Here is a 15,334-nt window from a genome sequence, read left to right as displayed (position 1 = left end):
CTAATTTCAGAATTGCTATGAGCCAGTGATTCTGTTGTACCTTTCATTTCCCATACACTTTGGGGGGTTGTGTGTGGAGGGGGAGCAGATAACCTCTCTCTCTGTTTTTGCAGATAGACAAATTAAGAGCAACTACACTGAAGGAGCCTCATCCACATCAGTATCTAATGCAGATGATGAGATTCTAGGATTTGAGCAGATGCTGGAACAGACTAAAACTTTTGGGGACGTGAGCAGAAAGTGAATGTGTTTTGCATGTGGGAGGGATGTTCATCAGTGGGGATCAGAGGATGAAACGTGATAGACAGTCTCTTGTGGTCTTCAACTCCTAGGTTGGCAACTCCTAGAATTCATGACGTTGCATAATACCTTCCCCTTAAGTGAGGGATTATATTAGTTTCCAAGGACTTCTGTAACATATGACCACAAACTGTGGGCTTAAAACAACAGAAATTTATTTTATAACAGTTCTGGAGGCCAGAAGTCTGAGGTTAAGGTGTTAGCAGCGCTCTGTTCTCTCTCAAGACCCTGGAGGGTAATCTATTCCATGCATTTTAGTTTCTGTTGTTTCTGGCAGTCATTCACATTCATTTGCTTATAAACACGTCACTCTAATCTGTCTCGATTGTCAGCTAACATTCTCCCTATGAGTCTATATCTCTGTGTTTCTTTTCCTACTCTTATAGAAACATTAGTAATATTAAAATAAGGACCTATCCTACTCCAGTATGACCTTAACTTAACCAATTACATCTCAATCACTCTATTTCCAAATGAGATTACATTCTGAGATTCTGACAAAGACATGAATTTGGGGGATATTATTCAAACCCGTTGAGGCTTTATGACTTGCTTCTAACCAATAGAATACTACAAACATGATGAGACGTATGTGATTAAATGCATATGGTTATGTTACTTAAGATTGTAATGATCATTTTACTAGAACTCTCTCTCCCTCTTGCTGACTTTGAAGAAATAAGCTTCCATGGTGTGGGCTACCTATGGGAAAGACCATGTAGCAACGAACCGAAGGCAGCCTATGGTTGACAGCCACCAAGACATTAGGCCCTCCCTCCAGGATCCTGCAATGAAATGAATGCTACCAATACCGTGGAAGCTTGGAAAAGGATTCTTCCCCAACTGAGCCTCTGATGAGACTGCAACCATGGCCAGCACCTTGCTCACAGCCTTGTGAGACCATAAGTATAGGCCTTCAGTAAGCTGTTCCCTGATTCTTCCTTAGAAACTGTGAGATAATAAATCTGCATTGTTAAGGTAACTAAGATTGTGGTAATATTGTCATGCAGCAATAGATAACTATTACAGATTTTTGAGGATTTCTCTTCACTCTGACTTTTAGGTCCACTCCTGAGTGGGGCTGTAGTTTAGACACAGTTCATTTTTCACTTCTATCCATATATCAAGCTGGCCCATTAGTGAATCAAGCTCAGACAGTTTCCTTCCCCATACCTGGTATTAAAAATCTCTCCTAACCCCACCCAATATGGCTGTCAAGGTGAGTACAGGGAGAGAGGTGCCAGTGGAATAGTGATGGGTAACGTGGGGGTTTAGGACACATATTCATGAAGCTTACTTGTGCCCTCTGGTCCTGCTTATGCCTGATCCTAGATGAACCCCTTCTATCTTAAGACTGAATCTGCTGGGTCCTCCCAACTTTACTGCTTGGCAAGTCTGACAGATTCCATCTTGTGATGGGTTCCGGCCACATGGTCACATGGTTAGGGATTCCATCTCTAACAGAGTCCAATAGCATGTCAGGAGCTGTTTTTGAAAAGTGTGTAAGGTCCTAAGGATACAATCTATAACGTGATTCTTCTATTGGGCCATACCATAAGCTCCACACATCATCTTTTCCCACCATACGTAATTCCTTCATTGCAGCTTTGTATACCCTTAAGCAGAGGTTCCATATAAATTCGGTGCTGATTCCTTCATAAAAACTGCGAGATAACAAATGTGATGAACACAGCCTGCAGGTGCTGGAGAGTCCTTTCTTGCACTAGGCCTGCGAGGATTCGTTTTATGTATCAACTATGCCAGGCTATAGTTCCCAGTTATTCAATCAAACATGAATCTAGGTTTTGCTATGAAGGTATTTTGCAGATGTGATTAACGTCTACAAGCAGTTGACTTTAAGGAGATTATCCTATATAATCTAGGTGGGCCTGATTGAAATCAGTTAAAAGGTCTTAAGAGCAAAGCTGATATTTCCCTGGGGAAAAAGACATTCCACTTGTGAACTGCAGCTTCAGTTCCCGATGGCTTGCTCAACAGATGGATTTCAGACTCTGTTAACCAGCTTCCACAATTGCATAAACCAGTTCCTTGCAATAAATCTTATGTATATATAAACACACATATATGTACATACATGTATGTATATACCTATGTATGCATGTGTCTACATATGTATACACGCACACAGTGATGTATGTATGTGTATCCTACTGGTCTGCTTTTCTGGTGGAACTCTGACTGATAGAAGGCCCTACTAAAATTTGGCAGCTTTTGGTTGTCCCAGAGTCCATTTCTGTCTAATAAAAGCCCTGACCTTGTCATAGCAGACCTGTTAAGGTTAGAAATTCAGCATCCTCTTGTGCTCTGTTACTATCATAATTAAATCTTGACCCCCACCTTCAGCTTTTTCTTCTCTTCCGTTGCAGAAATGAGAGTCTCTTTATATGTTGCTAAGGAGATCCTCTGGCCTTAATCTATGGTTGGAGATTAATCCTCTCAGCTTTTCATTTCATTTCTGTCTTCAAAGCATTCATTGCCCACAGAAATGTCCATCCAGTTCCATAGTCCTTCTAATCACCAATTCTCAAATCCATCTCAATCATCCGATATATTGCACATATCAATGCTTTAATTTTTTCCTGATAAAGCATCCCAGATTATCACTGGGTAATGTTTTAACAATGATGCTTCTCTTATGTGCTACAGAAAGTCCGTGCTCCACCCACCACCATTTTGGATGTTCTCCTTGCCTGCCAACCTACAGGTGATGTAGCTTAGCTCCAAAGTCTTATTTTAGAGTCTTTCTCTTGGGCCACTCCTGGTGCCACCTATCATAGGTTGGGTTCCCTGGGAAGCAGACTGAGATGGGGATTTGTAAGCAAGAGGCTTATTGTAGGGGAGAACTTTCAGAATCCACACCTGTGGGGGAATAAAGGGAGCAGCACTGGGCAGAGTGAACACTGGGCAGAGTAAAGCAGTAACATTGGTCATCAGTAAATCCTATCTAAGGTATAAAGCTAGATTGGTCCTTCAGAGTCGTCTGAGATTGAAGAACAAGGGGGCATTTATACCTCTGCATCGACTAGTCATTGGGTGTGGGCTAAAGCCAAGAAAGGGGCAGAACTTGTGTGCAAGGCAGCTGTCTGCAGTTGAGGGGAAGTTCCAGAAAGAGACTAAGTGGAAAATCATTGGCTGCTAAAACTCCTGGCAGTAGGGGAATGAGGGTTTCAGCCCCAGACAGGGCTTCTGGGAGGTGCCCCATGGCATCCAATACAGCCTAGCATCAAGGCCTATTGCTATGGGAAGTAATCTACGAGGGAGGCTGTGACCCACGTTCATGAATCGTGTCTACATATAGGAGAGAATGAACCAACACAGATAGCTAAGAAACGGAACACCATTGTAAGCACTCATGATCATCTGGATGTGTGAGTCTGGGTGTACTTGAAATTGCCTCTAAATTCAAGTCTCTTGGTTACATGAGGATATAACTTTTTCCTTTAGCTCAAGATAGTTTTAGATGGCTTTCTGTCCCTCATGACCAAGAGTCCTGACTAAAAAGATCATCAATGATCTGCTTACTACAGTCAGTGACCTTTCAGCCGCTGTCATTCTCCTTCAGCTCTTTTTGGTATTTTCCCAGAATGGTTGGTCCCTGCTCCCTGAAGCTCTCTGTCTTAGTCTGTTCTGGCTGCTATGACAAGATACCAGACTGTGTGGCTTATAAACAATGGAAATATATTGCTCACAGTTCTGGGGGCTGGAATTCTGAGATCAGGGTGCTAGCATGGTCGAGTGAAGGCTTTCTTCCAGGTCACAGACTTTTGATTTATCCTAACAGGGCAGAAGGGGCTAGGGAGCTCTGTGGGGTCTCTTTTTATAAGGCCCCTAATCCAGTTCATGGAAGCTCCACCCTCACAACCTAATCCTCTCTCAAAGGCTCCACCACCAAATACTTATGGAGGTGATGATTTCAACATGTAAATTTTGGGGGGACACAAACATTTAGACCAAAGCACCCTTTCTTCACTTGCCTTCTGTTATTCTCCCCCAACTTCTAGGACCCTTTCCTCTCTGACTACACGAGAAGCAGAATCAGGAGTTTTTAGCTTAGAACTGTTTCTGCCATCAATTTATTGTAGATCCAGAGGTAAGTTACTTTACTTCTCTAGGGCTTTATTACCTCATCTCTAAGATGAGAATGTTACACTGAAATTACTCCTAAAATACACCATTTAGCTTTAAAATTTTGTGCTTTTATAACAGGAGGAAGTGAGGAGAAGAAATGTGCAGTTAGAAGTTGCATAAACTTTAGCGTATGCTTGATTCAAATGCAGATGCACTTAGGTGAAATAATTTTTAATTTCCCTTTTTATTGTTGGGTAAGGTCATGATGTTCTATAATATGTGCATTCATTCCAGAAATAAAGAAGGAGACTTTTTGAAAAAAGCTGTAAAGAATTGGACAATGCCCAGTGTTATTGTTGCTTGAATCCAATTACTGGGGAAGCATTCTGCACATCTTTACTCATCACATTTCAACATGTCATCTCCTCTAAGTGGAACCAATTGCATTAAAACAGTCATGAAACTACAGTCATCCTCCTCCTTTCACTAAAAATGTAATCATAAAAATTTTAAATGCACATATTCATTTTCCTCCCCTTCAACCAAGCAAGTACACCTCATCAGTATTCTCTGCAAAAGTGATTATCAGATCTCTGTCTATGAAAATCTTAATAGAAAAATTAGATACACAATAAACTCCTGCTGAACTAAACATCTGATTCCATTATTTGGAAAACCAGTTGGTATTCATTTTTACATCTGCCCCCAAAAATCTTCTTAGCTTTGTTATTTTTCCTCCTCTTTGTTCTTTTCTTTCAGGCTTTGTGTGTGTGTGTGAAATGGAGAAAAGAGAAGGGAAACATTTTCCAGATACTCAAGCTAATATTGTACCAAATATTTAAACTGCAGAATTTCAAGATTGTATATATATACACTGAAAGGGTTTTCATCTACTCAGGTCCAAGAATCTTTCATTATTTGTTCCAAATCAAATTAAATCTAACTGCAACCCCCTAGCCATCAAAGCAGATAAAAAAGGTAATGTCTTTTTTTTTGGAGGACTCTTACCCTCTTGAGAATCATTTCAGAACTCTTAGGGCCTGCCACGTTCCAGAATTTTGGTTCAGATCTTCTGGTCTTCTATCTACAGTGATCAGAAGGAATATATTCTTTGTCCAAATCTGCATGCTTCCTTGAACGTGGTAGCACTGCTATTTTTGTGTGAAACTTGGACAAAGAGATTATTAATGAACCTAGGAGCCTTTTCTCCTCATGCCCAGTCTTTCTACATGCAGTCTTGCTGTCAGAAAGCTAGCTACCATCATTCCTGAGTGCTGAATTAGGAGCAGAGTAATAGACCCTTTCACATGTGGGATTTTCTCCCACCCCACACTGGCTTCCTAGTTTGGGCAAAAGTCAAAATACATGTAGCTATCTACCTATCTATCTATCTATCTATCTATCTATCTACCTGTCTATCCATCTATCTATCATCTATCTAACTATCTATCGACTTTGACCACACCTAGGCTTTAAAGCTCTAGGCTTCCAGCAGGAGAAGGTTGGTGTCTCCACCTTTCCCTGGGGACCCTGGTGTTTCCTAGCACAACAGTATGCACACCTGTCTCCTCAGTCGGAGGGGATCAGGTATAAACATAGCTTTCTAGGTTTCAAAAACAAAGGCCAGAGAGAGTTGTCAGGAGTTTGGGAATTTTTGTTTTAAGTTGTCCAGGAGTTTGGGAACTTCTGCTTTGAGCCGAGACAGATAAAAGTAATTAATAATCCACTCAAACAAAGGCCTGCCCACATTTTGGGAGAAATAAGAAGCGAACATTACCAGTACTATTTAATACAGTGTAATGGGCAAAAAAAGGGGACTATCCTCATCTGGGTTCAAATCCCCACTCCTCCACTTAGTTGTGGGACTTTGAGCTAACTACTTAAACTCCCTGTGTACTTGATTCCTTATTTGTAAAGTGAAAATATAGTTGAACCTAATTTATGGAGTTGCTAAGGTTAAAGGAGTTATTATTAGGAAATGGCTTAGAAAGGTGTCAGATTACCCGTGAGCACTGAGTAAATGTTTCTTATTATTAGTCACATAGTAAGCCTGCCTTTTCTGAACTCAATAGCCCTCAATGTCTAATGTGGAATCTAACAACATGTTCTTCAGAATCAGAGGTTAAAATCCTGACCCTATCAACTGTCTGACCCTGGGGAAGCCATGTAACCTCTCAGCTTTGGTTTTATCGTCTGGAAAATGGAGCTATTAGTATCTACTCATAGGATGGCTGCAAGGATTAAAAGAAATGATGACTGTGAATCCCTTAGTAGAAAGCTTAAAAAATGTTTAACTGTTGACCCCAGTGGGGAATTTATTTCCTGCTCTGATTACACACTGTCCAACTCTATTATCGTGTCTTTGCCAAAGGGCACCTTACTTATTCCTCTGAATCTCTTATCTCTCTTTTTCCTGACTACAGGGCTAGACACAAGGGAGGCATACAACTATGTATAAATCCTTGTTGAATTTAGTTAACTCAGCTGGGACCACAGAAGTAAGCCTAGATTATCTTTCAGTTGACTGTCCCCTGTCGTCAGAAGTGCACCATCTGTTGGCCAGATCTGGTGACAGGATTCAACCCCCAGCTACATTCATTTTTCATGAAGTGGAGCCTCACTTAGAGAGTGTTAGTTTTTCCCATGGATCCTCTATCTTGAGCCAAGCAGCCAGGCTGTCTGAATGGAAGCAGATGCAGTGTGCCTGGCCTGAAGGAGCCATCAGAAGGGCCCCCAGCTGCCTGGGAGGATGCATCTGGTGCCCTTGTTGGGCCAAGTCTAACACATGGGCCTGTTAGCAATATTAATGACTGTCCTCAAAAAGGCCCAGCCAAATGTCATTTCTATTCACGAGTCTTCCAACTCGCTCTGTGTGGTAAGGCTAAGTGGGAGAAATAAGCAATGTGTTCTTGATGGAAATAGCATTTATTCTTTGAAGGACCAAGAGGAGCTCAGCTCACATCCATCAGTTTGTTTGTTTGTTTGTTTTGTTGTTGTTGTTGTTTCAGTCAACCAGCAAACTGTCAAAGACTTATGGTTCTTCTACTGCATGCCCATCCTCGGCCTAGGCACTTTGTGGAGCTCCACAGAAAACTGTTTTAAGCCTCTGAGAAACTTATCATTTAATTGGGAAAATGAGAACTATATTTATTAACTGAACAGGGAATTAAAATGCTCCACTCTGCCATATTGATGTAACAAGCATTCACTCATTTAACACACAGTTATCAAAGAGTGACCATGTACTAAGCATTGGTGATATGGCAGTGGACTGGACTATAAGCAAGGAAAGCAGAGAGAACAATGCAATCTGCAATAGTCACAGGGCATTCAAGCCCCTTCAAGTTAACTCAACACAAATCATCAGGGGATAATGCAAACAGTTTCTCTGCGGGTTCATGTTCTGTCTCAGCACTTTTCAGGTTGCCTTCCAGTTGTTGTTGCAAATGAGATTTGAGTGTATGAATGTCTCTTTCCCAAACCTAAGTTAATGGGTGGAGGTTGTGGTAAGCATTAGCACAATTGGGAAATACTATGTTCTTGTTTTCTTCTTTCTGGGCAAATGGTAGAATTGAGCTTTCTTCTCCTTTTGACATTATGTGTGCCCATGTGACTAATTTTGGCAAATGACATTTGGATGCAAGTGGACTGTGTTACTTCTAAATGGAAGCTTGAGAGCCAGACAACTCTTTTACCACTATCCTAGAAGCACGTGCTAAAATGGAACTTCCATAGTCTCTGCTCCCCAGTGACTAGACTTGCTGGCTGACCTCTACTGGGCATTTGTGTGAAGGAGAAATGCATTTTTGATGTGTTAAGTCACAGAGATTTTGGAGCTGCTTGTTATTGAGGCATAACCTAGCCCATCCTGCTAGAATTGGAAGCGTAATACAAACATGAATTATAATAGGGACCAGCCCAATGAATGGCAAAAAGGAGGTCTACCCATCCATGCAGACGGGGGGTGGGTCTCAGAATCACCCCAATAAAAAAAGCATTTCCCCTACCATGTGGTCACAAAGACCCAGTAATTCCTTCTTCCTGTATCTCCTTCAGATTCTGGCAAAATACTTCCTGTTAGAATGCAAATGTTGTCTCCTACAGCTGCTAATTAGGCAGCCACACAGACTGATTTTGCCAGCTGAGCTTCTTTCTAGCCCAGTGGTTCTCATCCTCTGCTTTTGAACAAACCCGGTAGTCCAATGCTATGGTCAGATACAGACAGCATTTTTTTCCCTTTCAATTTTCAATGCAAAAAAGTTAATGAGAATAATTTTCTTAATGACAAAAAATTTCTTCCACTAGTTATATTTAAATCTCTTTTACTTGCTACCACTTACTGCTAGCAAAAGGTAGTCCCAGATTCCACATTTAATTATTTCAAATACAAGTATTTGCATTCTGACATTCCTCCTGGTGTCATGGAAAGAACAGAAGGGTGTTTAGGTCTTCTGTGACCTTAATCAGCTTGAGAAACATTGAATTATTACTTATCCCTGTTCCTTGGTTCAGGGATTCATAGCCCTGGCTGTGTGTGCCCCTGGAAGGTATGTTAAAAATGGAGGGCTCCAGGAGGAAACAACAGCCCCCCAGGGAACTATAGGATTGAAGAAGCCAGAGTGTAGCATGAGGGAAAGAGTATTTGACTTAGACAGAAGGGGACAACCTGTGTCCACAGAGCTTCACTCTCAGGTAGAAAGCTCAGGCCTCCTGTGTCCACATAATTTCACTATTTGTTCCAGGAAATTCCTGCTCAAAAAGATAAGGGTGGAAACCAGTGAATAACTTCACTGTTGCTACAGGGTTTCTGCAAACCGGTTCGTCCAGGCAAATGGTCTGCTCATTAAGCAGCCTATCCAAAATAATGCATTCCTCAGACTCCCTTCAAGAGGCCACCTCATTGTGTGACCAGTCCTAAGCTGTTATCTCATGAACCAGATTTAACAACAATCGATTCCTTGCTTTGAAAGATCTACTTTGTACCACTTGAGCCCAGATCCCAAACTCTAAATATCCTCTAACCTCCTCCTTCTGGGACCCCAATAAGGTTCTGTGAAGATAGTATGTCCCCTTACTGCACTGAGTAAGACTCAGTGAAATATGGTAGATTAGGATCATACGTCCACCCAAGTCACATATCACCTCCTCCTTGTTTAGAAATGGAAAAGCTGTCTTTTTGAATATTTGCCAAAAAAATGGCAAAATACATTCTAAACAGCAAACTTATTTTCTCTCACATATTTATTTGTGATTGCTAATTAACTGGTCCAGTACCAACTGCACAGGGATTCTGGTTGTGTTGATAATACATTTGAGCAAATTAAAAAGAAACAAATGTGCGTGTCTTGGCCAAGGAGCCCAAATTTCAAAGTGAGTCTGCGTTACATCTTTTCCCATGGGAAGTTCAGACAATTCTGTGGAGAGACATTCTGTAGAGATAGCTAATACAAATGGGAATTCTGTAGCCAATATGCTGGTGCTCCCTGCTTAAATGATCATTTCTAGTTTCATCAGTGTCAAAGTAGATACTTCTGCTGTCAGGGATGATTCTACCTCACAAAATACGACGATGAGCTGGGTGTGTTTGGACTTTTCTTTATCAGTGGTTTGGCTGTAAAACAATTTTGTTTGCAAATGAAGACTCTGCTTTTTGGTTTTTATTCATATTAAAATTAATTAGCCCTTTTCATACTTGTGGCTGATGTATCCCATACTCCAACAGACAGAAAGGGCACATTTTTAACTCCCCACATTGCAATGATTTCTGCAAATCAGATCTGTTTCCAAGGGGTCTGGCACCAGTTTTAGTATTCTCCTGTCTAAACACAAAGAAGGGAAAGAACCATCCCTTCCAACCAGCAGCAAACACCTAACATTTGCTGAGCGTCGATCACGGGTAGGGACTGTGCTAAACATTCACGTCTTAACTCATAAGTCCTCACAATAGCCCTATGAATTAAGTACTGCTATTAGCCTCATTTTAAAATGAGCAATGGAAACAGAGAGTTTAAGTGAGTTGCCCAATGACAGCAGCTAGGATGTAGGGGGACTGGGATGGCATCTCTACCTGCCATCTCCACAAACTATGGATTTAACCACACTCTCTACTATGGCCCAGAGTGAATACACATCAGAATGTGTCTTACTAAACAAGTCTAGAATATCTGCATTATGATTAGTTCACCATGTTTTCTTCAGAGGGAGGAAAAGGAATAGCTCTTCATTTTACATTGTGTAACCAAAGAGGTGCTTTCTTCCAAATAAAGGGGCCATCTGTCTACAGGTAAAGGGAATCTTCTACTTCCAGTGATTGACTTATATTACAGGCTCCATAAGTCTTTATGAACACGTGAGCAACACTGAACTCCACAGGTTATGAGGGCTCCCTTCATCCTCTTGGGTCCCAAAGTCACCTGGCCCAGAATCACCATCGGACTTGCTGTTACCTTTATTCCCCTCATCAGGGCTGGATGTCAGCTGGCCCTAACCAGCCATTCTTGAGGTTCCCCTCACGCCCCAAATTGGCTGTGGGTTTTCATATCCTGGAATCTTTCCTTCCCCTCTACCCCATTATTCCATAAGCAGATGCTCTATCTCATTTCCTGTTTCCAAAATGGTGTGCCTAGTGGTTTTATACACATTTACAATTCAATTTTTTCTTTGTGCAGTCTAAGATTAATCTGTTCCTTTTACTTATATTAGATCACTTGTCCACTGGCGCAATAAAAGTGAAAGAAAGATGAGATTGGATTAACCTTACACGTGAGATTGTAGTGAAGTCTGAAAATCTTTAAGAAAACTGAAAGATTATTGTTTTTTGTAACAGGAAATAATGGCTTAGGTGCTCTGGAAGAGAGGTGGAGGTTTTACTTTTAATGTATACCTGTTTGGGCTAATAAATCACCATACTGCACACTTTGGTTCTCATCCTGCCCACACACCCCAACTTAATTTGCAAAATGCAAAGATGTATGCTTCATCTGTGGGTGAATGAGTCTGTTTAATTGGCAAGTTGTCATGATTTCTCGTAATTATGGTTTTTTAACTATGTGAAAAAAGACAAATGGTAAATTATAGTAACATCATCTGTCATTTGGTGTAACTATGATCTCTGAATCATAAGTGCTGTGTGCACTAATGCATCTGCTATTTCTCTATGACAAATAGGATGATCAAAACCTTTAATAGATCGTACTCTTTTCTCCTGACAGGTTTATTTATTCTTTTTCCTGTGTTTAGAAAATCCCTTCCCACTCATCAGCCTCTACTAGCACCAAAGGCAGGGAAACAGACCCAGGACCCAGAGCAAACCAAGCTTTTCTCTGGAAAGCAAATCAAAGTAAAACTACCGTCCTGATTCTGTGTGGGATGTTTCTGCAGGCAAGTTGAGGAGGACACTCGGATAATTGAAGCCACTATTTACTTAGCCCCAGCTCTTTGCTAGGTGTGCATTATTATCCTTGCCATCTCCAGGGAAATGAAGGCTGGAGGGTCATGTGAGTGGGCTTCAAACAAGGTCGTTGAGTAAAGACACAAACCTCATCTGCAGCCTACAAACACATGATCTCTCATCTGGGTTAACTCTGCTGTTGGAGCCAAGCAACAAGTGTGTATGTGTGTGTGTACAATGTGCCTTAATTTTTAAGCCTTAATCATGCATTACATAAACATGTCAAAGTTAGAGACTACAAGAATACCAAAAAACAAAACTCAAAATAGTTGTTTCTAGGTGGCAGATGGTAAGAGACAGGAAATGGGAGGACAATGAAGGTCAGTTAAATTTAATTTACTGTGTTCTATTTCTTCCGTTAAGAAAAAGAGAGGAAATGAAGGAAGGACAGTGAAAGAATGAAAGTTTTACACTTGGTGAAATATATTTAAATAGAATATTAAATCCATGTTACATGCTTGTTTCATTTCTTCTGCATCTCCTTTCCTCATCGCCCATCATAACTTGCTTGGATTGCTGTTTTCATGGAGTTCCCTCTTCTCCCTTTCTACAAGATGAACTGTGAGAGGCTCGGTGACTTGCCCAAGTCACGGAGAATGAGTTTACCTTCCAGGGCTGAGATGATTTTCTTAAACATGATTAGCTCTATGTGAAAATAAGATTGACATATCTCCTCTGTGAACGTATTTCTAGAAAACCTTATAACCAGCTTTCTGATTTCCAAAGGTGATAGATTAAGGAAATACTACAAAAGGCGGAAGCCACGTCTGCATCTTAATGTAGGTAAGGGTATGTGTACAGATCATTAACTGCTCAAGGACATGAGAAGAGGGAAATTAAAGTGAAGTGTGAGAAACCACTGTCTATTGAAGATCATTCAGCAACGAGGGTAAAATTTTCTGGAATTATAATGAAAGTCAACAAGAAAATTTAATTTAATAATCAAAATATAATTTCTCATCCATGTTTTACTAGGAAATCGGTTTTGTATAGTACAGCAACCTTTTGTTAAAAAGAAATTCAGTAGATTATTATTCATTGTGCTATGACAACTATCTTTTCAGAATTTATATTTATGACTACAGTTAATCTTATCCTTATTAACAGTAAGGTTATGATTTAAAATACTATGTTAGCCAACTGCAATCTGGTATGCTGGATCTGATCCTGGACACAGAAAGGGCTGTAGTGGAAAAACTAGTGAAATCTGAGTAAAGTCTGTAGCTCTGTTCAAAGTAACGTACTGATGTTAATTTCTTAGTTTTGACAAATATACTCTCACAATGTAAGATGTTAACACTAGTGGAAACTGGGTGAAGGATATATAAAAGAACTCTCTGTACCATTTTTGGAACTTTTCTAAAAATCTAAGATTATTCCAAAATAAAAAGTTTATTGAATAATTCTATTTTGAGGACTAGGGGCTTAGGCTAAATGTTCAATCAAGTAAGCTGAACTTGAAAACCTTCTTTTCTTCAATGTTTGTTTTTGAAAATCTTAAAACATCTGAGATTTCATTCTTACCTGATAACTATATACTTAAACTATTATATAAATGAGAGCCGAGTGTCTTGAATCTTTTATGTTTTTCAGTTCTCTTTGTTTGTTGCTGCAAATATAGTTGGCACAGGTGGAGTCTGACCTCATTAAGTTTCCTCTGCAGTCTCATTCCCTCTGCCTAGCACGAGGTCTCCCTTTGTCCCCTTTGTCTTTCCCAGCGTATATTGTCATGCAGATGTGGATCATCTCCTCTGCAAGGTGTCCCCCAAAACCCCCTTCCCCATACTTAACCATTCCTTCTGTTCCTGACTGTATATTATCTCTTCTTTGTATTTCTTCCACTTGTGCTTTGCCCAGGGTCTTACACACAATTGGAGCTTCACAAATGTGTTCACAGATTTGAAATTAAGGCAAAACAGGTCCATGCCCAGTTGGTAAGCTACACGTACGTGTCTTACAAAATGGGGCATGGCTATATTTCTAATTCATTGATGTTTGGTTTTGTAGGTTCTGAGGTTTTATTGAATAATGTGTCATATTGATTTCCAAAGTAATTTAATATGATTTTCCTTTTTTTTTTTTTGAGGAAAAAACCCTGAGCTAACATCTGTCACCAATCTTCCTCTTTGTGCTGAGGAAGACTGGCCCTGAGCTACCATCTGTGCCCATCTTCCTCCACTTTATATGTGGGATGCCTGCCACAGCATGGCTTGAAAGCAGTGCATAGGTCACACCTGGGATTCGAACTGGTGAACCCCAGGCTGTTGAAGCCTAATGTGTGAACTCAATTGCCGCGCTACCCTGTTGGCCCCTGTTTTGTTTTCAATTCTCTTTTAGATTGAATTTTGTCTGGAGCTCATTTTCTGAGAAGCTTCCATTTTCCCAAAGGTCCCCTCCACCTGGTGATTTTAGGTTTTGCAAAGTGACCAAGGTACATAGCAGGGAAAGAATTTGTTCTCCAACAAATGCTTTACTGCATTTTTGAAACAAGGAATGAAATTGAGGTACAAAGACTTTATTCTTTTGTTTGTTCATATTTTTATTCTAACTATCATTCTTAAATTGTCCAGTTTTTGATAATGTATTTATCTACTTGATAGTATTTATTGAACACCTACTTTGCTCCAGGTGCTGCACCCAGGATTAAGTAGTGACAACGGACCAAAGAGGACACTTATGGCTGAGTTCATTTTCTAGGGAGTGTGTGTGTGTAGGGTGTTGGGGACAGTGAGTAAACAAGAGATACAAACTGGGTGACGTGAATGGGGTGATGGGTTGGGGAGAGGCTCCATCAGCTAGCGCAGTTGCCGAGGATTATTTGGGAGGTAATATTTGAGCTTAGCTGTGAAAGAAGCAAAAGATTTGGGCTTCTGAGGAGCAAGGGGCCAACTTTCCACAGAGAAAACAAGAATTGTCAAGGTCTTGAGAGAGGAAGAGTCTGACGGGTCAGAACAAAAGTCGCAGTGGCTGCGTCTTAGGGACCACAAGGCAGACGGTGCGGGCAGAATTTGGCGCCGTCAGCGCGGCTGCTCTGCTTTGTTTGCTGGGACCATATATGCAGAAGTTCTTGTTCCCTATTCGGGTGGATTCTATGGAAGACACAGAGAAAAACAAAATACATTCCCTGTTCACAAGGAGCTCCGAGACTGGGTGCATTATAGACGGTGCACAAGGAGCCACAACCTACGCTGTGAGAACTGCCCTCAGACAGCCCCCAACGGCATGGGAGCTCGGAAGACAACACGAGTCCTCACCGCCGAGAGACAACCAGATGGTTTGTAGTTGCTACATTGCCGTCCGAGTGACTTTCTAATATTTCTGCTCACTGATTAGTTTCACGACGAAGCCTTGCCAGGTGGCCTATTCAACTTTCTCCGGACTCCTGAGCTTATCTGGAACACAAGCCATCCTACAATAAGGACTTGGGCAAAATGCTGTGAAACACGTTTGAAACATAACCTAGACCAGATAAAGAGACTGAGAATCTCTGGGCAA

Source organism: Equus asinus, chromosome 4, assembly GCF_041296235.1.
Source record: "Equus asinus isolate D_3611 breed Donkey chromosome 4, EquAss-T2T_v2, whole genome shotgun sequence".
NCBI classification, from domain to species: Eukaryota; Metazoa; Chordata; class Mammalia; order Perissodactyla; family Equidae; genus Equus; species Equus asinus.
The sequence above is the reverse complement of the archived record's forward strand: the minus strand, read 5'-3'. Positions refer to the sequence as shown.